The following is a 24,404-nucleotide window of genomic DNA, read 5'->3' as shown; positions in this document are numbered from 1 at the left end:
ATAAAGTAAAAAGATACTCCTACTTTTTTCTTTTAAAAACCAGGAAATAAACAGACGGTAACATCAGTGTGAAATGTTTCTTTATTTCTTGTTTGACATCAGGCTGTACGAGTTGTGGCTAGGCACCTGGACTAGTCTATGACTTGTATAGCTATCCAGAAGTAATTATAAGAATGACACAATGGGTTTGTGCTTTTATTTGTAGTGATGAAACATGGAATCTACAAATCATTTTGATGGAGAAATAAGACACCTGGAAATACACTGAGTATATTAGATCAACTTGGGTACCTAAGTGTGCCACCATACATCCAATATATTCAAATGGAAAAAGAAGAGCATCTAATGATCACTGAACAGAACATGAACAGTAATTTAAGAATATTGCTGACTTTTAAAATGTGTCTGGCAACTCCATTAGACACCACGTTGGCTTCTAAGGGGATGTTAATACAACACAAGCTGCATGTGAAACCTTTTCCTCTTTAAAAGGACTTTCTGAGTACATCCAGAGGAAAGGCATTTCCCCCCCTCCCCCGCCCCCATCAAATGAAATAGCCTGAGTTAGTCAAAAAGAGGAAAGGTAAGCTTTGGGATGCAGCCAGACATTTCTAGAACAGCTCTTTCAAGTCACACTGAGATGGGGATGGCAGAGCAGTAGAAGAGAGAAATCTGAACACAACATGGTGGTGGCCAGGAGCCAGGAAAACACATTTTGCCACCCCTTATTCCTTATTGCTCCCCTAAACATACCAGATGGGGAGGCTTCATCAATGTCAAACTTGCTGTTATTGTCAGAGAATTTCCTTATCAGTGGGTTTGGAATGGGCACCTCAGCCCCCTCTGAGTAGCAGACAGGCAAATTCATCCATTTCAAATATCACGAGATTCACACATTAGAGAGGATTGCTCCAGTTAAGACCCAGGTAGGGAGGTCAGCAGGCTCACATGGATGGGGGTGGGGGCTCTCTGCTCATCTGAGGGTTTTCTGCCTCCTGTGTGAACATTTGACACAAAAATATGCCTAGAAATGGTATTAGTAGATTTTATCTTGGGGGGAAGCTTGACAAAGAGGGGCATGTTAACATTTGGGGACTGTAAAAAGGCTATTCAGGATTGTGTTCTATCTAGAGTATAATTAAGTCATTAAATATATGTGCATTTCTAAGTAAGGAAGTTTTCTGTATAAAAAAAGGATTCATATTGCACCTTGGGTCCACCTATGGGTTCATTAATATGTGTTCACGTATTCATTAAAAGTATATGCCCATGCCAGAACTCCTTTAGTTGCTGAAGACACAGTAATGAAATGGAGAGGTCTCTGTCCTCACATTACGAGAGTATCCAAGTGCACGATACTTTGGAACTGACAACAGGGAAGCCTGAGATGTTCGAGACACCCTAGGGAATTGAGTTTTACTTTGGTATTGAACAATATTCAAGTGTTCTGGGGAAAAGCATTCCAGACAGAAAAATACAGCAAGTTCAAGGGTCTCAGAGTGACAAAGGATACTGTAATTTGTGAAATGGAAAAAGAAAAGACTCTTATATTTGAAATGTAGAATGGGAAGGACAGCTAATGTTGTTTGAGGCCAAGATGTATAGGTAGGGGCCAGATGATTATAAGACTTTGGCATTGATTTTGATGTTTTTCCAAGAGGAAAGTTAAGTAACTGTAGGGTTTTAAATGAGAGAGATACAATTTGTGTCTTCAAAAGAAAATCTCTTGCCTGGACTATGAAAGGATGAAATGAGCACAGCAAGGGCACAGAGTGAGAGGTGAGGACGAGACGGTTACAATAGTCCTGATTAGAAATGATGATGGTTTGGACTAGGGAGTCACAGTGTGGGTGGAAAGAAGTGAGAGATTTGGAGATAATTGGATGGTAGGATTGAATCCCCAGAATTTGCCCTCAACTTGGTTGTGGTCTCACGGGACAGCAAGATGTATGAACAGTTAATTTTAAAATAGTGTGACATGTACAAGTGAGAACAATATAATCGTAGATGTGTGTGTTGTTAATTTGCATACTATCTCTTCATGCCTCTTGGCTGTGAACTTGGCTGTGAACTGAAGACAGCTCGAAGTGAATTGCAAACAGTAGGAAATCTAGGGTTTGGTTTCTGCTGAAGAAGGAAAAGGAGGGAAAAGTTGCATTTACCGAGCTCCCGTTATGTGACAGTGACCGTACCCGGTGTTCTCAAAACAATCGCAACTAAGTTTCATACTCCTGCAAAGAAAGTCTTCTCATTCACATTTGACAGATGATGAAACAGATACACATAAGTCAACAGTGTGAGTTACAGCTCCTTGGTGGCCAAGCTGGGATGAACACTCACATCTAATTTTGAATATGAATTCTTTCCCCTACACCTTCTTGTCTCAAATTCTCATAGGGAGGATTGGAAAGATCAGCAAAGCTCAGGCAGGGTATACAGCAGGGTTCTTTCCAAAGTGTGGTACACATTATACCAGTGTTAAGTAAGCAGATTTTCAGTAGTAGAAGGATTGATAAAGGATTTTAAATTTTTTAAATTGTGTATTGATTTTAAATATATTATAAAAAGTGTTAACTAGTATATCAAGCTTGCGATTCTGCAAATATTAATGCTTAAGATGAATCTGATGCATTTAAGCTGAACACATGGAGTCAATTAAAGGAAAAAATATTAAGGAAATAATAATAGTAGTGGTATGTTGGTAGGACAAAAATTCTGAGGGTGACAGGTCATACGAAGGACTACACTCCTCGGGATTAATCCACTACAATTTGCTTTAGCAGGAGTTTGCTTCCAAAATATTGCAAAGAACTCATTTCATGTATATTTTTTATTGTCTCCCAACGGTGTGACCCTTGAGAGGAGGGGAAAGAATTTCTCCTTCTTTTTGAGACGAAACTAGGAAGCCACACTGCAGGCTGGCATTTGGGGGTCCCTCAGATGCTTCAGTGACTTCATAGGCTCCTTGTCCTTGACCAACAATGTCATCTGTCACCAAACTCTGAAGTGAGCCTTCAGAATGAAAGGCTCATCCTTGCTCTGGTTGGTCACAAAGGACCAGTGTCTATGGCTGGAGTCCCATGAGGAGGACACCAAGGCTGTCCTTACACCTGGCAGTCCTAAACCAGCCACAGACTTGGCCGCATCCCTGTGCCACTGGCTTTTGCCAGACCCTTGGGCATCAAGAGATCAAGAGAGTTCATTTGCAAAATGTATTTGGAAGACACGATAGGAGCTCACAGCTGCATGTCCTAGCATTTTCCACTTCATTTTTCCTTAAAACACTCAGGGTGATATATCAAACTAAGTGATATGTATCAAATTACCTGAGGCTGTTCTTCAGGGAAGCAGACAGCTGTGGTCTCCTGAGATAATTCTGGACACCCTGCATCTGCCCGGAGGAAAAATGGGCCCTCAGGATGTGCAACAAGGCTGCCCTTGGGCTGGTTGGCTCTGGATCTTGGCCGAGGGTAGATTGGGCCCAAAGTCCACTACTTGCCTGGCCCTCACCTCCTAGAAAGCAGTGGATTTTTCTGCCCACAGGATCACAGTTCACTCCTTGGTTCTGGCCTGGGAACCAGAGTTGGTTCCCTAGCACCTGACTGGGTCGGTGGAGTGTGATTCCACAGCCTGTGACTCAGAGTGGAGAAGAGTAACACATGGAACCCCATGGAGGTTTGCTTGACAGTGGTGTGAGCTAGACCCTAATGGATGAGTCTGGGATGGGGCCTGTGGCACCTAGGCCACCCAGGTGTTTCTCTTCCCAAGACCCACCTGTAGCCTGTGAGGCTCTTGGGATCCCCTCCCCCGGGCTTCCTCTAGGAGGAGTGGTCGGGGTGGTAGCACTTCTGTCCCCCCATGCCCAGCACACCTCCGCCCATCCTCTCCCTGCTCCTTAATCAGTGCTCGGCTGCTTCCATGTGCTCACACACAAATACACATTTATACATTTGATATATTACCTAGATCCTGCGGGGACTGCACCTTAACTATATTTTTATGAGCCTGGGGAACACAGAACCCTACCATACACTCTCTAAGACAATCTGTATGTTTATATTTGCACGAGATGTCAAATAAAAGATGTGACTAGTAAGAAAGCTGGGGCGCCTGGGTGGCTCAGTTGGTTAAGCGACTGCCTTTGGCTCAGGTCATGATCCTGGAGTCCCGGGATCGAGTCCCACATTGGGCTCCCTGCTCAGCGGGGAGTCTGCTTCTCCCTCTGACCCTCCCCCCTCTCATGTGCTCTCTCTCTCATTCTCTCTCTCTCAAATAAATAAATAAAATCTTAAAAAAAAAAAAAGAAAGCTGAAGAACACCAGAAATTAACCAATATTGCACTAAGGTGGTGGAAAACCAGATCAAATGCCACTGAAGAATTATGGAACCAGACGCTCCTATTGTATTGTTTATAAGCATAGAATAACTTAGCTCTTTGGGAAAACACCCTTTGGCTTTCCAGTGATTTCAGAAATACACCTGGGAAATTGCCACTTTCATGTGCTATTTGGTACCAGAGTTAGCTAAGAGAGTTAATTGAATAGTATGTGTGAATCTCAGGACACATTCGGAAGGTATAGGTACAGATACACTAAAAAACCAGTTGGTTTTCTGTCTTTTAGCATTGAGCCTTCCTTGTGCTCTTCCCGGCGAAAGATGTATTTATTCAGTCTGGCCTATCTTGAGAACAGTTTTTAGAAATAGAGAAGTAAAATATGACCAAAGACAAATAGAATGTTAACTGCAAGAGTAATTTAGGTCAGAATAACAGAAAGAATTATTGCTAAGTCAAATATTAGGTAATATCCTGAAAGACATTTATCTCAAGTACCCAGTAGTCCACCTCATTTTAACTGTGACATAAATCCCAATAAATCCAGGTGAAGTTGTTAGGTTATTCATTTCTTAGCACCTGCTCCCATTACCTTTTCTCTGGTGGCTGTAAATCCTTGAAACAAGATTCATTGATCTGTTCATTCATACATTAATTCATTCAACAACATTTGTTGAGTGCCCACATTTATAATTTTTATTTAAGTTTTTAATGCAGTAAAATACACACATATAGATATACACAAATCATAAAATACAACTCTGAATTATCATAAAATAAATATACTCATGGACCCACCCTGACTCAAGTCAGGAAAGAGAAACTTTTCAGCATCCCCAAATTCTCTTTATACATACTTCTAATCACTGTTGCCTCCCAAAGGCAACTATTGTCCCAACTTCTACCCTGTTTTAGACTTTATGGGCATGGAATCATCCTTGGTGCATTCCAAAGATATCACTCAATGATATCTTTGGACGTTTATGCAAGTTGTACAAAACAGTATGTCATGGATTTTTATTGCTGTATTATTCCCTTGTCTGAATAAACCAGAATGTACTCAACCATTTTACAGTGGGTATTTCCACTATTTGAATATTAAGAATAATGTCACTTTGAACATTCTTGTGTATTTGGAGTACTTATTTATGTACTTTTCTTGAGTTTATACCTACAAAGGATATTGTAAAATAGACATATCTTAAACAAAAAGCCCATTGAATTTTTGTCTATGCATGCACTTATATAATTACCAAGATCAAAATCACTCCCAGAGAATTCCCCCATGGTCTTCCCATATGCTAAACACCTTTTAAATAGTTTCCAGTTGTCTTCCATCACACACCTTATCATAAGTCCTTAAACCTATCATTCATAGTCATTTAAGTTTTTATTTGATAACTCTATTTTATTCATCTTCTAAAAGTCTAAACTTATTGTCTATTCTCTTAATTTTCCTATAAATTCTTATATTCTTATATGCCTGGTTATTTTTGATTGAGGGCTAAGCATTGCATATGGAAATGCATAGAAATAATTGGAGGCTACCTTCCTCTAGAGATGATTTACATTTGCTTCAGACAGCAGCTCTGGTGTTGATCCATCACTGTAACTCAATCAGAATGAGGTGATTTATTACTGGGCTTCAGACTTTAGGGAGCTGCTTATTTTCAGCCCACTCTTACTCCTACCATCTAGTCCTGCTGTGTTCTAATCCAAAACTCGGAAGGTTTACCTGGCCTTCTTGGCATTGGGAGGCCATGCATTCAAATGCCTGTCCCCAATCTCTGTAAATGGTGGCAACTCTGACAGATTCCCATACTCTTGGACACTTTGGTAACCAGCCATCCTTGCCAGAGGCAAATGGTTTTCTAAATACTGAGCTCACCTCTCTGGACTTCCTACTTGTCTTGATCCCAGACCCTGGAAATTCTCATTGCCTTAGCGATGTGAAAGAGCAAAAATTCAGCTGACTAAGTTTGAAGATCTAACTGTTAATGATTCATGAATCAGGCAGCATCCCTCTAGTAAATAAATAGGCACTCTGAGGAGTTGTACAAAATGGAAGATTTTTATAAATAGAGGGAGTGTGGGATAAAGAAGGTATTAGCAAAAGAAGAGAGGGGATTGTTTTAGACCAGGTCATCTCCTTTTTGGGGGAAGTGAAGGGCAGGGGTCTTATGCAGGTGACAACAACAGTGCTGATCCAGAAATTTCTGCTTGGCTGTTTAAAGGTCCCATTTCTGGGAGAGTTGAAACAGTAGTGTCTCCGTTTGCTGTTGTGAGGGCAAAGGATTCCATCTGGGGCAGGTTGTTTCTTTTCCAACAGTAGTCCAGTGCATTGTCACATAAAAGAAATTTTTGTATTATTTTTCTAGTTTTCTGAGGGACTTTTGGCCCAAAACATATTAGCCTGCCTTTGCCCAAATACTTCAGTGCTTTTTTTTTCTTTTTTTCATACAAGCTCTGCATAAAAGGTTGCAGACACCTAGTTTAACAAGAAACAGTCCCTGCCCTCAAGCATCTGTCAGTGTTCTAGGAGAGGCAGAAATAAGACAAAACCAACTCTAGACCATACACAACCATGTGACTGACACTCTTTCAGTGATTAACTTTGTGTTGTACATCAGAAAGGGTTTTGCAGACCAAGAGATTATTGGGCTGGGAATTAAAAATGGAAAATAAAAGGTAATTTCTTTTTTTTAAGATTTTATTTATTTGTCAGAGAGAGAGAGAGAGAGAGAGAGAGACAGAGAACACAGCAGGGGGAACAGCAGGCTGAGGGAGAAGAAGACTCCCCGCTGAGCAGGGAGCCCGATGTGGTGCTCCATCTCAGGACCCTGGGATCATGACCTGAGCCAAAGGCAGATGCATAACGAACTGAGCCACCCAGGCATCCCTAAAAGGTGATTTCTTGTCAGAGAGTATTGAATAAAGGGAAGGTATTGAAGGAGTGTTGTAATAACCCTTGAGCTGAGATGTAAAGTAGGAGCTTTGCTTGTGGGCCAGGAGCGGACTGATGGTAGGGCAGGTCAGGCAGAGGGAAAGCAAGAAGTTGAGTATGACTCCCTGGTCTCTCTTTCTTCCTGCCTCCTCCTTCCCAGGTGAGTATTTACTATTTGTCGGGGCACAGAGCGGGGGTTGCCATAGGACTCCCTCATCCGTCTCAGGAGACATTTCCAAACATCTTACTTTCCCTGTGGTCACTCAGGTGCCTGGAACTAAAGCCAGGTAGAAATCTAAAGTATGTCTGTTTTTACAAACTTAGCATCCTGGTCTTTTCCAAGGGGTGTATTCATAAACACAACTGGCTTCACTTTTAAAATGATTGTCAGTTAAACTATAACAATAAGAATATCAAAACAAAAAATAAAGTAAAATATAATTAGTCAGATCTAGGAATATAAGCAGAAAACCCAGAGCACACAAGGACAGGGCCTTGGCCATCTGTTTCCTATAAGCTGATTTCTAAATTATGCCGGGTGATTGGACTAGATCTATATAAACATCTGGTTCAACCTTCGCAATAGTCAAGTTTTCTCTTTTGGCTTGACTTATTTGTACTGAACTTGGGCCTTCATAATGGGCTCATCAGTTTAGCTTGCCGACATAGCCTGTAGATGTATATTATTATTTAAAAAAAAACAATGTGGCATAATTCAGAAGCTGGTTTATGAGAAACAGACTGATAACCCAGGGCACATTGGGACAGGGCTTTTTTCTTCTTACATCTATGGATTTTTCCTTCAGTTTTTCTGGAATCTTTTGACACAATAGAGGGAGGATTTCCAAGAAGTTGTTATGTCTTGTTATTATTGTGGGGGTAAGGATTTCATTAAAGCAAATTAGTCAAAGAAAATATACAGACGGTGATTCCAGGCAAAACAATGTGTTATTTTAGCAGTCTATTCATATCAGAAATCTTCTTGTGTAAACTACAATAGAAATCTGGTTCATATGTGTTCTTTCTTTCTCCTTTTTGCATTGACCCTTTTTTTGCTTTTTGGTACCTTCTCCAGAGAACAACCATTCTCAATCATATTAACTCATGTCTGTGCTCTTAACAAGACAAAGCCTTTCAAGAGATCCTCAGAGTGCTTTTTAATACAGTTGGTCTTATGTGAAATTCATTCAAGGCATGGTTAATGATGATACAGGCCAAAATCATCTCCCTGTCATCTGCCTGACACAAAAGCTGAAGACTTTTTGGAGGGTCTTATTTTTCGCAGTAGTGGTGTGGCCCCTGGGAGAAGGTATGAGAGTGAGGTTAGGGTTTCAGGCTAGGACGAAAAGGAGAGTTGACAGGTTGGATGAAATGGCTGTTTTGCTATCTTTGCAAGCGTATCCTCCCATCGGATTATATTCTCTTTTGATGCATTATTTTCCAAGTCTAAAGAATATTTTTTCTTTCCATTTTTAGTGTGATAACTCAGGAAATTATTATACTCCTATACAATTCTCAAGGAAATCATACCAAAACTTTTTCCAGAGTTGAAGAGTTTCCTCTCTCTTCCATAAGATAAGTCCAGTGGTGATTTGTCATGGCTTGTCAGCCAAAAAACATGATCGCAAATAACATAACACATGTAAATATATAGAGAAGGGACTATGTCTTCTTTATCATTTTCTACCCAGCATCTGGGGTGAGCTGAAAGTAGAGCAAGTAATGAGAGAACCAATGTTTATTGAAGACCAAGTGTGTGTTATGTGCTTTACACAGAGTATCTTACTTAATACTGATAATTACTCTTGTGGAGAAGGTGTTCTCAATAATTTAAAACTGAGAAAAGTCCAGCACATGACAGGTAAGCACCAAATCTTTGTTGTTAGGAGTTGGTTGGAAAGAGTTTCATGACCTGAAGTTTTGGGTTAATTGTCTAAGATAAATCAGTAAGCATTTGTAGATCCTGGAGGCATTTCTTTCTCAAGATTTAGCAGAATTTTCTAGGCTGAAAAAAGAAGAAACCTGACTTTCCAGCTATATTAATCATCTTAGTAAAGAAAAAAGGGAAAAGTAACTTGCTTCTTTAATCTCAAAACTGAGTGAGTATCTACTTTAGGAATGAGAACCATTGAAATTTCATGTGCCTGTGGTTCCATGTGTCTTAACCTCATTTAACATTTTAGCTACTTTAGATCTTGAAGTTGTTTTGGGGGCAAATAAGCATATGTGTTCTACAATATCAGTGTAATGAGTTAAAATTGAAATATTTCTTACTATTTCTAGGTTATTTTTTGTTTTGTTTTATCATTTCTCTCTACCAGAACATTTCCTTATATTGTACTTTTGGGAAGTTAGAGGTATGAGATGGGTGCTATGCTCTCATCAAAACTTTAGGTCCATATAATTTTTAAGGCAGAATCTATCACTATTCATCAATGTAATTGACTCTCTTGTTATTTTATGCTCATTCCCAGGCATGTCGGCCGATGGTTCTCTTGATTTTCCTGTCTTTGGACGCTCTCTACTGTAGGGCTTCCCAGACCTGAGTTTGAAGGGCTTTTAAAGGAACAGGAAGAGAGCAATGTTGTCTGGGTATCTACTTGTGCTGGGAAGGGGGTTGCCAGACTTAGCAAATGAAAACACAGGAAATCTACTTAAATTTGAACTTCAGATAAACAAAGATTGTATGGGACAAACATATTAAAAGCTATTTACTGTATATTTGGCAACTCTAGTCGAGCACCATGCTAGGCCCTTTAAAATGTTACCTAGTTTAACCCTAATATCCCTTCCCTGGGGAAAAGAAAAGTGCTGTATTACTCCTTTACAGACAAGAAAACTGATACCCGGTGTGAAGGTTCTCACTCCCAGCATTGCATCTGGGCTTCTGGAGCTCAGATGTATCTGATTCCAATGTCCCTTCACTTTCTCCATCCCTGTGCTGACTCTAGGGGTGTTCCGTTTATTTCCAAAGGGCAAGCACAGTGCTAAAATAAATACAGGTACCTCTGCTTTTTGAAAGTTCAAGTTCGCATTTGCAAAAGACCTAGTTTAGTACCTGTTTTTGATAACCAAAAGGAATCCGAGGAGGATTATTGCTTTTTAGGTAAAAAGGCGAAAATTGCAATCAGTGTCTACTTTGCAGTGAGCCGTTATAGAGGTAGTGTGCATCCCTGGAGCTCCTTCTCCACCAACCCCCCCATGACAGCTCAGCATCAAGCCGCCATAGCTTTGGACTGTCTATGAGTGTCTGGACGTATGTCAATTCATCCGTGCATCCCTTTGCAAGTTGTGTCCCAAGGTATCAGAAAAGCCTAAGAGAGGTTATTTTTTTCGTTCTGAGAACACTCAAAAATGTTTTTTCATATAAATTAAGGGTAATTGCCTCTGCACTTTACCCATTTTGGTTTAACAGAAGGTTTCATGGAAAAACTCTATTTGCAGACAGTGGGAAACCTGTAATAAAAAATAGCAGCAAGAACCCACTTCCCCAGAAGAAAAAAAAAGAGCCTGTTTCATTTGATTCTTTCAGTTAGATCTGACCATTCTGAATTCCTAGGAGAAGTTTATGCATTACAAATTCAAGACATGGTAAATCATCACAACTACCCCAAATGCTCCTTGAGAGCCTGACCTTTAACATCTTTTATCATGTATCTTAACAAAAGCAATCTCCATATAGAGCCCTTGATCAGATCTCTTCCTGTGTGTGGATGTTTGGATGATTTGATCCTCAGAATCTGATACTTAGACTTGATCTTAAAATACCTAGAGGATGTTACTCTTCATTTTAAGGAGTAATCAAAAAACTTTAAGTGGAAGACAACTCTCTTCAGAAAATAGAAAACCTGCTGTCCATTCTTAGCTTCATTAATCTTTAATTCTCTTCTTTGAAAGTGAGAGGAGCTATCAAAGTTACAGGATCAGGAGGTAAATACAAAAACAGTCATTCAAAATTAAGGTGCTTAGTAAACATGTAATAATATTCTGTGATTCTCTACTCTGCCGCTCATGTGATAGAATACTTTCGGTAATGATAGGGTCTTATTTAGATTGAGATAAAGTATAAATTAGATCAGCCCTTGATCGTTTTAGCAAATACAAGAAGTTAATTTAATATCTGGATAGATGAGGAATGTCTATGAAGAAAATTTCACTGGAACATCAGTTTGGCTTCCTGGATGACCCAGCATATGAAGCTTTTTTTTTTTCCTATCCACTTATTCCAAAAAATAGTTATTCTTTCATTGAAAACACTGTGCTTTGACATCTGTTTTCAATATGCTTCTGTTTGTTCCAATGCCTCTGGTATACTCTGCAAATCTTCAGTCTGACCTGGTATGACACTATCTACCCATTTAAAGTTCTTACCGTACAACCGCATGTTGGGATTTCTTATGAGCTTTCTCCAAGTCTTCCTCCATAATTTATTTGTTTTATATGAACCTTTTTTCTTTGTCTTAGAAGTAATTAAATTTATTATTTTAAAATTTGTGTTGGATAGGATAAACTCCCTGAATATGTTCTTATAAGGAATAGCCACTAGTCCATATCTCTTAAACTATTTTCTTGTACTGAATCAGGATTGTTTTTACTGGAGCCACATCTGACATTTACATTTTTGTTTGTTCCCTTTCTTGTTTTATTTTTAGACACTGAAAACATTTGCTCACTTTGGGGGGGTATTTTTTAATAATTTATTTCCACAAGGTTTAAGCATGTTTCCATAATTTCATTTATAATGAAAAAAAAGACCCAAACTTATGATTGGAGATAATTTCATACTTTCAGATAAGTTGCTAAGGTAATAATATAAGGAACTGCTGAACATTGTATATTCACTCAGATTCGTCAGTACTTACTGTTCTCTCTCATGCATATCTGTCTTTTTATCTTCAATCTAAAATTGCAGTGTGTGTGTGTGTGTGTGTGTGTGTGTGTGTGTGTGTGTGTTGGGGGGTGGTCCTCACCAGCAAGCAATGTTCCAACACCAGCTGAGTGTCCCACCATTTAACTTAGTTCTGAGGCTACCAACAAATAGCATCAGACCTCATAGGGTAAGGGCTCAGTCCCATAAGACTGTTCCTCCTTCCAACTACCTCAGATGCCATGGAAAGTTCCTGTTACCACCTCTGCTTCTGAGGACCTGCTATGGACCAGAAGTTCCAACAACTTCCTCTTTGGGTTCAATTATTTTGCTAGAGTGACTCACAGAACTCAGAGAAACATTTTACTCACTAGATTATCAGTTTATTATAAAACGATGTAACTGGCACCTGGGTGGCTCAGTCGGTTAAACATCTGCCTTCAGCTCAGGTCATGATCCTGGGGTCCTGGGATCGAGTCCCACATTGGGCTCCCTGCTTGGCAGGGAGTCTGCTTCTCCCTCTCCCCCTGTTCCTCCCTTGTGTGCATTCTCTCTCTCAAATTAATAAATAAAATCTTAAAAAAAAATAAAAGGATGTAACTCAGGAAAACAGGCAGATGGAAGAGATGCATAGGACAAGGTGTGGGGAAAAGGTGTGGAGCTTCCATGCTCTCTGAGCGTGACACTCTCTCCAGTCTCCATGTGTTCACCAAGATAGAAGCTCTTGGAACCCTGTCGTTTTAGGTTTTTATGGAGGCTTTGTTACTGAGATGTGCTTGATCGCCTCATTGGCCATTGGCATATGATCATCTCCAGCCCCTTTCGCCTTCCCAGGGGTGGAGGATGGGACTGAAAGTTCTAACCATCTAATCCTATGGTTCGTTGGCTACCCCAGCAACCAGTCCCCATCCTTAGGTGCTTCTGAAAGTCACTTCATTAAGATAACAAAAAACACCTTACTGCTCTCTTCACTTATGGAATTCCAAGGGTTTTAGGAATTCTGTGCCAGAAATGGGATAAGGGCCCAATATATATATTTCTTATGAGAAGTCACTGTACCACACAATCAATTATCATTATCTGCCTTTGTTTTTTTTTTTTTTTACATTTTACTGAGAATGCTAAATAGGTTTTTTTAAAGAAATAACTTGCAGTGTTTTACTTTCATTTATTTTTCACAATTCCGTTTGTTTTTGCTCTTCATCACTCTTTCATCAGCCACATGTTATTACTCTTCTTTACTTAAACATGCATAAGAAAATAGCTTTCTAGATTTAGTGTATTCCAATAAACAGTGTGCAGTTCCACTTTGTTCCACTGTGTGGAACTGTGTTGGGTCCCTTCCTAGGAATGTGAGGAAGAGTTATTTCTATTTACTTTCAGATTGGTCAAATCTATGTAATAGATTAAGTTGTATAGCGTTATCTAATCCTTAGTTTCAAGAAAGCTTCCATCAAGTTCTCTAAATCTTAAGTCAGATAATTATATTTCATTGTTGGGACTTCTGACATTGATGCAACAAAGGACTGGTGATATTTTAATTCTTAGTGTGCTGTGCACCTGCAGCTCTTCCTGTTTCTCCCCCCCAGTAGAGCTTCATCTTGGGAGAGGACACTTCTCCAAATGAAATCTACCACTGTTGACCTCCCAGATTCTTCCCTAATTGTTTTTCTGAGCACTGAAGTTGCTCAGAAATCAAAAAAGATAGGGATTCGTGATTGAGAAACTCTATACTCTGCCTGCCATAAAAAGCAACCATTGTGTGTTTTAGGGACAGAGTTTAAAGTTTTGTTGGGTCCCTTCCTAGGAATGTGAGGAAGAGTTATTTCTATTTACTTTCAGATGCACTGGTCTTTTCTGTTTGTGATGGCATGGATGTTGCATTCTTTGACTTTTCAATACAACACCACAATGTCTGAATTCAGTGGCAATAAATCCAAAATTCTTAGGTAGTTGACTCTCAGTTCAACTTCACAACATGAGAATGGAAGTAGTGCTGCTATTTCTGGGGTGAACCATTCATGGCTCATAATATTTCAAGTGTTTTAAATTATCAATCAGGTAATATTATTTTCATCATTATTTTCAAGGTGCAATTTATTTGCTCTGGTTCTAATCCTTTAGATCATGTAGGGTACAAGACATTTTGTAGACATGAATATGTGATAGATACTACCCATTCATTCTCTCATTCATTCATGTTGAAGGACTGAGGAGTGTAGAGGTTAAGATTATCAACTTTGGATTTTCATCATAACATGAGGTTCAAATTCCAAGTCTAATTTTGACGGGTTTTTTGGACCATTGGCAGGTTTTTAACATTCTTTGTTCCCATTTGCTAGCTCTACAGTAGGACTACCACCTCTTTCCAAAATGGCTGGAAGGATTAACATGATATTGAAATATGAAGTCTGCAGCATTGTAGGTGACTCACAACAGGTGCTCCTCCTATGAAAGTTATTCTTGTTTTTTTACTATCTAATGTTCCCTCCTGCTATTTGTCTCTGCAGCAGAGCTAGATGGCACTGTTGACCAATGACAACTACTTCACTTAGCAGGTAAAATCTCTGCAGCATGCAAACCTAACCTATTAAAGGAACATCATAAAAAGAGGACGGGCTTTTGTGTTTTACAGTAAGTTATGTGTGCAGTTTACTGAATGGATCTAAATGAAAGATATATATTTAAGACCCAGGTTAGACATAGGAATAGACATTTCTCCTGGTATCTTCTACTCTCATGATAGCAGTGCCCCTAGGCCTTGAATTGTCCCAGTCTGTAGGGTTAATTCCAATCTTATATGGCAACAATTCTCACTTTAGCCTCCACTGTAGGATGCAACATAAAAGCACCTTTTACAGCTGCTGCAGTCCCAGGTTGGGTTTCAGGCTTATTCTGTGCCCAGGGTCACTTCACTGGATTGTTTTCTTTTGAACTCTGCCTCCATGCTTCTCCTGGTAATGCTAGTAAATCAGTTTCCAAAATATTAAGTCAGTGCTGATAGATGCTTACTGGCGTTTGTTTAATCCTGCTCTTATATCCCTTAGCTCTGATTCCTCTGTAAGTACATGCCCACTGCACTGGGAACTAGGTTACTTTATGTGAGATTCCTGGTGCTCCCTGCACTCCAGAATCTCTGGTGAACATACTCCATTTTGCCAGAGTGGGCTTCCTCTTGGAACATCTCCTGATCTGTCTCTCCAATGGGCTGGGACCGTCCCAGGTGCTGGCTTTCTCAGATGGACTCCTACTGTGCTGCTTAACTGGGCTCGACTTAGCCAAGTTCCAAGCTCTGACTAATCCATTTTTCATATTTAGACAATGGAAAATTGTTCTAAGTTTATTGTAGGTTTTATTGGGGATAAAATATTTATTCTTATTCAGTTGGTTTATTGGAGAGAAGCACAATGCTTATTTTACTTAAATACTGTTTCATATGAAATTTTATTTTCTTAGGGGGGATAAGAAAATCATTTCATTTATTTATTTTTTGTTCATATTCACAATGGAAAGCCAGATTAAGTTCTATAGTACAAATAAATAAAACACTGTGTTTAACAGCTTGTCAGCTTGAACAATGACATGGCAAATGTAAAATTAAATTTTAATGTACTTTTGAAATATGAGGAAAGGATAACCATACAAAAGTTATATTAGAGCCCAGGAAGCATTAACCATTTTTATAAGAACATTAATAATTTACCATTAAGAAAAGGTGAAATGAAAAATCTTTGCAAACACTCTGAAGCAAACATCTTGAAAAAGAAGTTAGTGATATTTAAGTTGATCGTCAAATAGAGTCTTGTAATTTTATTTGAATATACATTTTATTTTTAGAGTCAATGAGTTGGTATAAGATATCCTTAAAATATGAAAGAATTTGGTGAAAGTAGACACCTTTATATTTGTGGCAACAAATAATATTCATTTTAAAAGCTTAAAGTCTGCACATTCCTTATTTTCTCTCTCCAGTCTTAACCCCAGTGAGAATGGAATGTGGCCACTGATGTGGTTTATTTTCCTAGACAGAACATACAGCAGAGCAAGAAGGACACTCAAGTATTTCATAGATAAATAAATATGGTGTCCATTTGTTGCTTGAAATGTACCCATGCCATTAGCCTACAATCGCTCAGATTCTTGTTCTTGCTGGGGGGTGTGGGGAGGGATGGCCATGCTCTGCAGTCTTTTTGCAAACAGACTTTTTTGCAGACCTGTGTCAAATGTTTTAGACAGTCACCCCATAAGCCCAATAATCACTTTGCAAGAGGAATTCTAAATTATGTACCTTTAGGGTGAAATGAATTTTGTTCCTAGAATTTGATACTGCTTAATGAAGGCTCTGTTTTCTGTGATACCAGGTGGAGTACCATATTTCAAGAGTAAACTCTTGAAAAAACTTCAAAATTGCTGTATTATTTCCTTCAGTCTCAATAGACAGATATATTAACTAGGATTTTCCAGTTTTAATTTTTTAAGAGACTGAATCATTTTCTGTGGTTATGGAGTTATTAATATATCTTACTTTAGAGGTGTATGATGTTTTCTTGGACACCTCAAACACTTACGTTTTTTCTTGCACAAAATAATAGCTATCTATGGCAGCCACTTCTAGCCAGGTTGGAGTAACTGGTATGACTCTGACCTGTCTTCCTGCCATAAACATCTAGAAAAGTGAGCAATATATATGAACCAGCTGTTGTCAGATACTAGATACTAGGCAGTTCTGTTGGAGAAGGTTGAGGTGGGGCAGAGTCTTGAAGAGGACAGGCTCTGAAGAGAAAATGTTCTGGAATACCAAGCTGCACATCTGTAGACTAAAACTTCACAAAGTCATCCAAGCCACAATTGCTAGTAAGATGTAAGTTGAAACATTCCTAGGGCTGACACAGGGCTGGAAGATGCTTGAGTTTTAACTGGCCAGAATACAGAGATCTCACTGAACACTTGGGGCATTCAGTAGAGACAACAGAGGATCACACCTTGGTCATGGGACCAAACTACACCTAGAGTATAGTTACCCTTACCTTATTCTAACCAATCTTAAAAACTGATTGCCCAAACAAATCATGAAAACAAAGCCTGAAAAATGGATTACCATCACAAAGTACAACATTCTTCAAAAGAAGAAAATAAAGTCCAAACAACATAATGTTCACAATTTCTGATATCCAAGGAACATTCATAGACATGCAAAGAAGCAGGAAGGGTGTCCATTAACCAGGAGAAAACCCAGCTAATAGAAACAGACCTGGACATAACAACAGAGATGGAATTGGCATTAAAATAGTTATTACAATTAGGTAAAAATATATGAAGTCAAATGTAGACATAATGAAGGGAGAAATTAAAAATATTAAAAATACCCGGTTGGAATTTCTAGAAATGAAAATGTAATATATATTTAAAATGAATTATTCACTGGATGCTCTTTTTTTTTTTAAAGATTTTATTTATTTATTTGACAGAGAGAGAGAGAGAGAGCACAAGTAGGCAGGCAGGCAGGCAGAGGCAGAGGGAGAAGCAGGCTCCCCGCTGAGCAGGGAGCCTGATGTGGGGCTCCATCCCAGGACCCTGGGATCATGACCTGAGCCGAAGGCAGACGCTTAACCGACTGAGCCACCCAGGCGCCCCATTCACTGGATGCTCTTAAGGGAAGATTAGTAATTAAAAAAAAATATCACCAAGTTTGAAGACACTATAACTGAAAATAAGCAAAATGAAGCACAGGGAGAACAAAAGGGTAAAAACATAGAGCTCAGTGGTGTATGAGGAAATGGGAAAGAAGCCAAAATACATATAATTGGAATTTCAGAAAGAGAAGAGGGTCAAAATAATTTTTAAATGATGGCTTAAAATCACTCTCAATTTGATATAAATTATCAAGCCACACATCGGAGGAGCTCACCAAAACTAAGCAGTATAAACACAAAAAAACCCAAGGGTACATAATAATTAAATTGCTGAAAACCAGTAATAAGGAGAAATTCTTAAAAGCAGAGAGAGAAAAAAACCACACATCACTAACCAGGGAAAATAGGTAAGAATGACTGTAAACTTTTATTTAAAAATGCAAGCCAGAAAATAGGAGAAAGGTATCATTAGAGCTCTGAAAAAGAAAATAGAAGGCCAATCTCTAATTTTCTATTTCAGTGAAAATAGTCCTGCAGAGTGAAGTTTAAATAAAAACTTTTCCAAAAAATAAAAGCTCAGAGAAATCTGTCACAAGTAGATGTGTATTGCAAAAAACAGGGGAAATTCTTCTGGCTGAAGGAGGATGATCCTCTGTAGAAATCTGAACCCACATATAAGAATGAAGTGAAGCAGCATAGGTAAATATAAAAGAACTTTTTTCTCTCTCTTTTTCTCTTATTATTATATTTTTTCTATTTAAAAAATGATTTTTAAAAAATTTTTTATTGTTATGTTAATCACCATACATCATCAATTTTTGATGTAGTGTTCCATGATTCATTGTTTGTGCATAACACCCAGTGCTCCACGCAGAACGTGCCCTCTTTAATACCCATCACCAGGCTAACCCATCCCCCCAACCCCCTCCCCTCTAGAAACCTCAGTTTGTTTTTTGGAGTCCATCGTCTCTCATAGTTCATCTCCCCCTTCGACTTACTCCCCTTCATTCTTCCCCTCCTGCTATCTTCTTCTTCTTTTTTTTTTCTTAACATATATTGCATTATTTGTTTCAGAAGTACCGATTTGTGATTCAACAGTCTTGCACAATTCACAGCGCTCACCATAGCACATACCCTCCCCAATGTCTGTCACCCAGCCACCCCATCCCTCCCACCCCCCACCACTCCAGCAACCCTCAGTTTGTTTCCTGAGGTTAAGAATTCCTCATATCAGTGAGGTCATATGATACATGTCTTTCTCTGATTGACTTATTTCACTCAGCATAACACCCTCCAGTTCCATCCATGTCGTTGCAAATGGCAAGATCTCATTCCTTTTGATGGCTGCATAATATTCCATTGTGTATATATACCACATCTTCTTTATCCATTCATCTGTTGATGGACATCTTGGCTCTTTCCACAGTTTGGCTGTTGTGGACATTGCTGCTATAAACATCGGGGTGCACGTACCCCTTTGGATCCCTACATTTGTATCTTTGGGGTAAATACCCAGTAGTGCAATTGCTGGATTGTAGGGTAGCTCTATGTTCAACTGTTTGAGGAACCTCCATACTGTTTTCCAGAGTAGTTGCACCAGCGTGCATTCCCACCAACAGTGTAGGAGGGTTCCCCTTTCTCCACATCCCCGCCAACATTAAAAAATGATTTTTGTGAATACTTTTATGACTTGGGGCTAGGCAGAGTGCTTAGACATGATATTCAAAGCGTGACCGATAAAAATTTGATTCATTTACACTTCATCAATATTTAATATCTTTGGCTCTTGAAAGACACTGTTAGGAGAATAGAAAGATGAGCTGTGGATGGGGAGAAAATATTCTCAAATCTCATATGTGACAAAGAGTTTGGATCCAGAATATTTAAAGAATTCTCAAAGCTCAATAATAAAAAAATATACAGCCTGATTAAAACTAGGCAGAAAATATGAATTGACACGCCACTAAGGAGGAACCAAAGATGGCCAATAAACACATGAAAAGATGTTAAAACATCATTAAGCCACTTGGGAAAGCCAAACTGAAACCATGATGAAACACTACTATATGTGTATTAGAATGGTTAAACTAAAAAGTGCTGGTACTACTGGGTGCTGGATGGAGAACACCTCTAACTCTCTCACACTGCTGGTAGAAACAACGAATGGTACAGTCACTAGAAAATCACTTGACAGTTTCTTATAAACCCATCAATCCCACTTCTGGGTCTCTGCCCTAGAGAAATGAAAACTTATACTCACACAAAAACTTACACACAAATGTTCATAGCATCTGTATTCATGATGGCTAAAAACTGGAAAACACTCAAATGCTCTTCAACTAGTGAATGGGTAAACAAATTGTTTCAGATCTATAAAATTTAATATTGTGAACAATATAAAGGTACAAACTACTGATACATTCAACAGCTTGCTTAAATTTCACATGCACTATTTTAGGTGAAATAAGTCAATCTCAAAAGGTGATTTGTGCTATTATGTCATGTGTATGAAATTCTCAAAAAGATAAAAATGGTAGTGATGGAGAACAGATCAGGAGTTTCCGGGGACCAGGGACTGGGGTGGATGCTTTAGAGTTCTCCAGAGAAACAGAAGCAATAGGATATATATTATTTTTTTCTTTCTTTTTTTTTTGAAAGATTTTACTTATTTCTTAGAGAGAGAGAGAGAGAGAGATCATGAGCAGGGGGGAGGGGTAGAGGGACAAGAAAACTTCCCACTGAGCAGGGAGCCCAACATGGGGCTCAATCCCGGGACCCTGGTATCATGATCTGAGACAAAGGCAGACATTTTTAAGGAGCTGGCTCATACGATTCTGGGGGTTGAGAAGTCCCAAGCCCTGCAGGATTAGTTGACAAGCTGGAGACCCTGGAGAGATGATGGTGTAGCCTGAGACTGGAGCATGCTTGAGACCCTAGAAGAGATGATGTTTCAGGTGAAGTTCAAAGACAGGAAAAAGCTGACATCCCAGTTCAAAAGCCAGGAGATAGGAGAGATTTCTCTCTTACGAAAACAAATGTCAGCCTTTTTGTTCTACTCAGGCCTTCAAGTGGTAGGATGAGTCTCACGCACTTTAGGGAGGGCAAGCTGATTTACTCAGTCTATTGATGTCAATGTTAAACTCATTCAAAAACACCCTCACAGAAACACCTAGGATCATGTTTGACCAAATATCTGGGCACCCAGTGTCCCAGTCAAGTCGACACATAAAATTAACAATCACAGGATATATTTACAACTTGGTAGCACAGGGGATTTGGGGGGAGTTTGGAACTTTTCTGTATTCTGATGATGGTGGTGGTTACACAAATACATACATGTGTTAAAATCCAAAGAACTATACACAAAAATTAAAATAAAGTCAGTTCTCCTATATGATAACTTTAAAAGTAAAAGTAAAAATCATTGACTAAAATAAAGATGGTAATATACTGTATGGAGCTTGTAGCATATGCAGAAGTAAAACATATCGCAGTGAGAGATGGAATCTGGAAGAGGGGGGAGTTCAAGTGTATTATTTTTACATTATCCATGAAGTGGTGCAATATTTGAAAGATATCCTGTGATAACTTATGGATCCTGCTGTAAACTCTGGCACAACCAGCAAAAATAAAAATAAACAAAGAAACACATCAATATATCGAAAGAATAGATTAAAAATGCCCAATTCAGCCAAATGGAAGCCAGAGAATTGGGTGGGGGGAGGGGAACCAAAGACTAGATGGGACCAAGTGTTACATAGTAATATGCTACACCAAAATACAACCATATCGATAGTTACATTGAATGTAAATGAACAATAAAAAAGCAGAAATTGTCAGAATGGATTAAAAACAACAACCAAAACTCAACTGTATGCTGCCTACAAAAAAATATGCTTTAAACATAAGAACACAATTGGTTAAAAGCAAGAGGATGAAAAATTACATAATATCCAAATAGTAATCATAATAAAGTTTGACTGGTAAACAAATGACACCCCAGGAGAAAAAATATTGTCGAGGATAAAGAATAAAATATAAAAATGATACAAAGGAACAATTCATGAAAAAACATAACAATCCTAAAATAAGTAAGCCCTGTAACAGAGCTTGTAAATATGTGAAACCAGCACCAAGAGAGCCAAAGGAAAGCCAGATGAGACCACAGTTGTGTATGGAGGTTGAAACGCCCTTCCTCAGTGACTGAGGTCTGAGTTGACAGAAAAGTCAGTCAGGGTATGGAAAATGGAAACACCACTACCCACATGACCTGATTGATATTTATAGAACAGCACAATAAAAGAAATCACGTTCTTTTCAAGTGACCTGGAACATTAAGATAACTAGAGTCTGTTCAGGACAATAATAAAATTCAGTCAATTTATAAGAACTTAAATCATACAGAGCATATACTCTGTCCACAAGAAAATTACAGTAGAAATGTAAAATAGAAAGCCATCTGGGAAACCACAAAATATTTGGAAAGTAAAAAATACCCTCCTAAATAACTCAGGGGTTGAAGAGGAAATGAATTGAGTGGAATTAAATCACAACACAACAAAATAATTGGGGTGAAGGGCAATTGGTGCTTAGAAGGAAATTTTATCATGAGTATGTACATGGTCAAACAGCCTTTTGGCTAAGATCAAGTGCAAATTCCATTGAACTGTATGCTTAAAATGAATGGATTTTATTTAAGTAAAGTATGCCTCGATCAAGAACTATAGCTATAATTTATTGGAGGAAACGCTCATTCCACCAACTTGAGGTCTCAAGAATATTTTCCTGAATATCACACTTTTGTTGACTATATATAGGATTATTCTTATGCATTAAGGAATTTTAACAGCATTTGTGCATGCCTACTATTTTATAAGCACTGTGCCAATTGTCAAGGATGTCAATATGATTAAGACCATTCTCTGCTGTCTTAACTGTTTGACATGTCACCTTGCACAGCGGGAACTGTGTTTGGCCAGACGATGCCAGATGGTACCAAAGCCCAAAGTGCGTATTGCTCAAGAGCAATGTCATTCATTAACAAAATTGTGCACGAGGTGGTAGGCAAAACCTTGTTATCACAAAAATTAAAAAAGTCTGCAAGTACACATTCACCTGCACATTTTCCGATTTTTATTCATGCTAGGTTCTTTGGGGATCCTGAGAATAAATACATACCCTTCAGTTTGGTCATTTCATGTAGAAAATTGGAATCTTACTCAATGACTTTGAAATGATCCTTGTCTTCAAGCTAAGAACTTTGACCTGACATGTCCTATGTCCTGGTAAGTTGATTCTAAGCTTGGGCTTGGATGATGCGGCCATGATACCATCACCTCTGCTGGAACTTACGTTGGTAAATGTGACGAATAACCCAGATGATTATAAACATTGCTCTCTACTCTTCAACATCGATCCACTAAAAAACAAGAATTAGAATGTAAGTTTATTTGTGGTCAACATCAGACCCCAGCCAGAAAAATCCTGATGTGTTTCTTATGCCAACACTTATTGACCTGAGTTTTTATATTTAGTCAATTAAGTCACTATTTTTACATTTAAATACTTATCTAAAGCCATGAGTTTGGGTCTTTTTTTTGGCAATGAGAAATTTTTAAACATATTAATTAAATGCTATCGGGTATTCAGTGACTAATAAATTAAATGAATACAGATTAAAATGAGAGTTGGAGATAAATATGTAAATTTAATGAGATGATTCTTTTTGTATGAATCAGAAAAAAAAAGCATAGAACATGTTAACACCTAGATAAGGGAGAGGGAAAGCATTTATTTTAAACTTAACATAAGTGTTTTCAAAGAAATATTTGAGAGCTTATCTGTGGCTAAAATGTTCTTCAGTAATCATTTGGTTTGGTAGGAAAAAAGTGAGAGAGAAAAGGCAATGAGTTTAAAGGAAATTATATTAACTCTCTATGTGCCTATTTAAGACATTTCTAAGTTGAGGATATTTGAAAGAGAAGGTAAGGAGATGTGATGAGCGACACCAGCAAATACTGCACCCATTTTGTTCACTTTTTCTTTACTTCCCATAATTCTTGCTAATGTTTACAAAATCTGTATCAATAACCAAAAGTGTATTCAAGAAAAAAAATGAAAGTCAGATGATTATAGTCAACTATGATTATATTTTTGTATTTCAGTGCATGAACATCTATTATTAAATTAGTGTTACAAATGTGCTGTGACCAGAATATGGACAATATTCTATCATGTGAATTAGCTCTATTTCATTCAAGTATTTCTTTATTTTTACTATACAAAGTATTGTAATATGGCTCTAAAATAAATAGGACCACAACCAACACCTGGACATAAATCTGTGTATGTAAATCTGATCATTTCCTTATAAGTACCTCCTAGAAGTAAAGTTAATTGGTAAAAAGGGGCCCATATTTTAAAGGAAAGATTTCATAATTTATAAATAATAATTTATAAATTTATTTATATAATGAATTATATGTATTTCTTTAATATCCATTTATATAATAAAATTAATATATACGATTTATGACCTCATCAGTAATACATAAGCATGCTTATCTCATCATGTCTTTGCTAGTAATATGTATTAACATTTTTAAATACCTTGCTAACTTGAAACCT

This window comes from Eumetopias jubatus, unplaced genomic scaffold (genome assembly GCF_037043125.1).
Source record: "Eumetopias jubatus isolate StellerSeaLion01/CBP00866 unplaced genomic scaffold, mEumJub1_p1.0 scaffold_6, whole genome shotgun sequence".
Lineage (NCBI taxonomy): Eukaryota > Metazoa > Chordata > Mammalia > Carnivora > Otariidae > Eumetopias > Eumetopias jubatus.
This window is presented reverse-complemented; position numbering follows the sequence as displayed.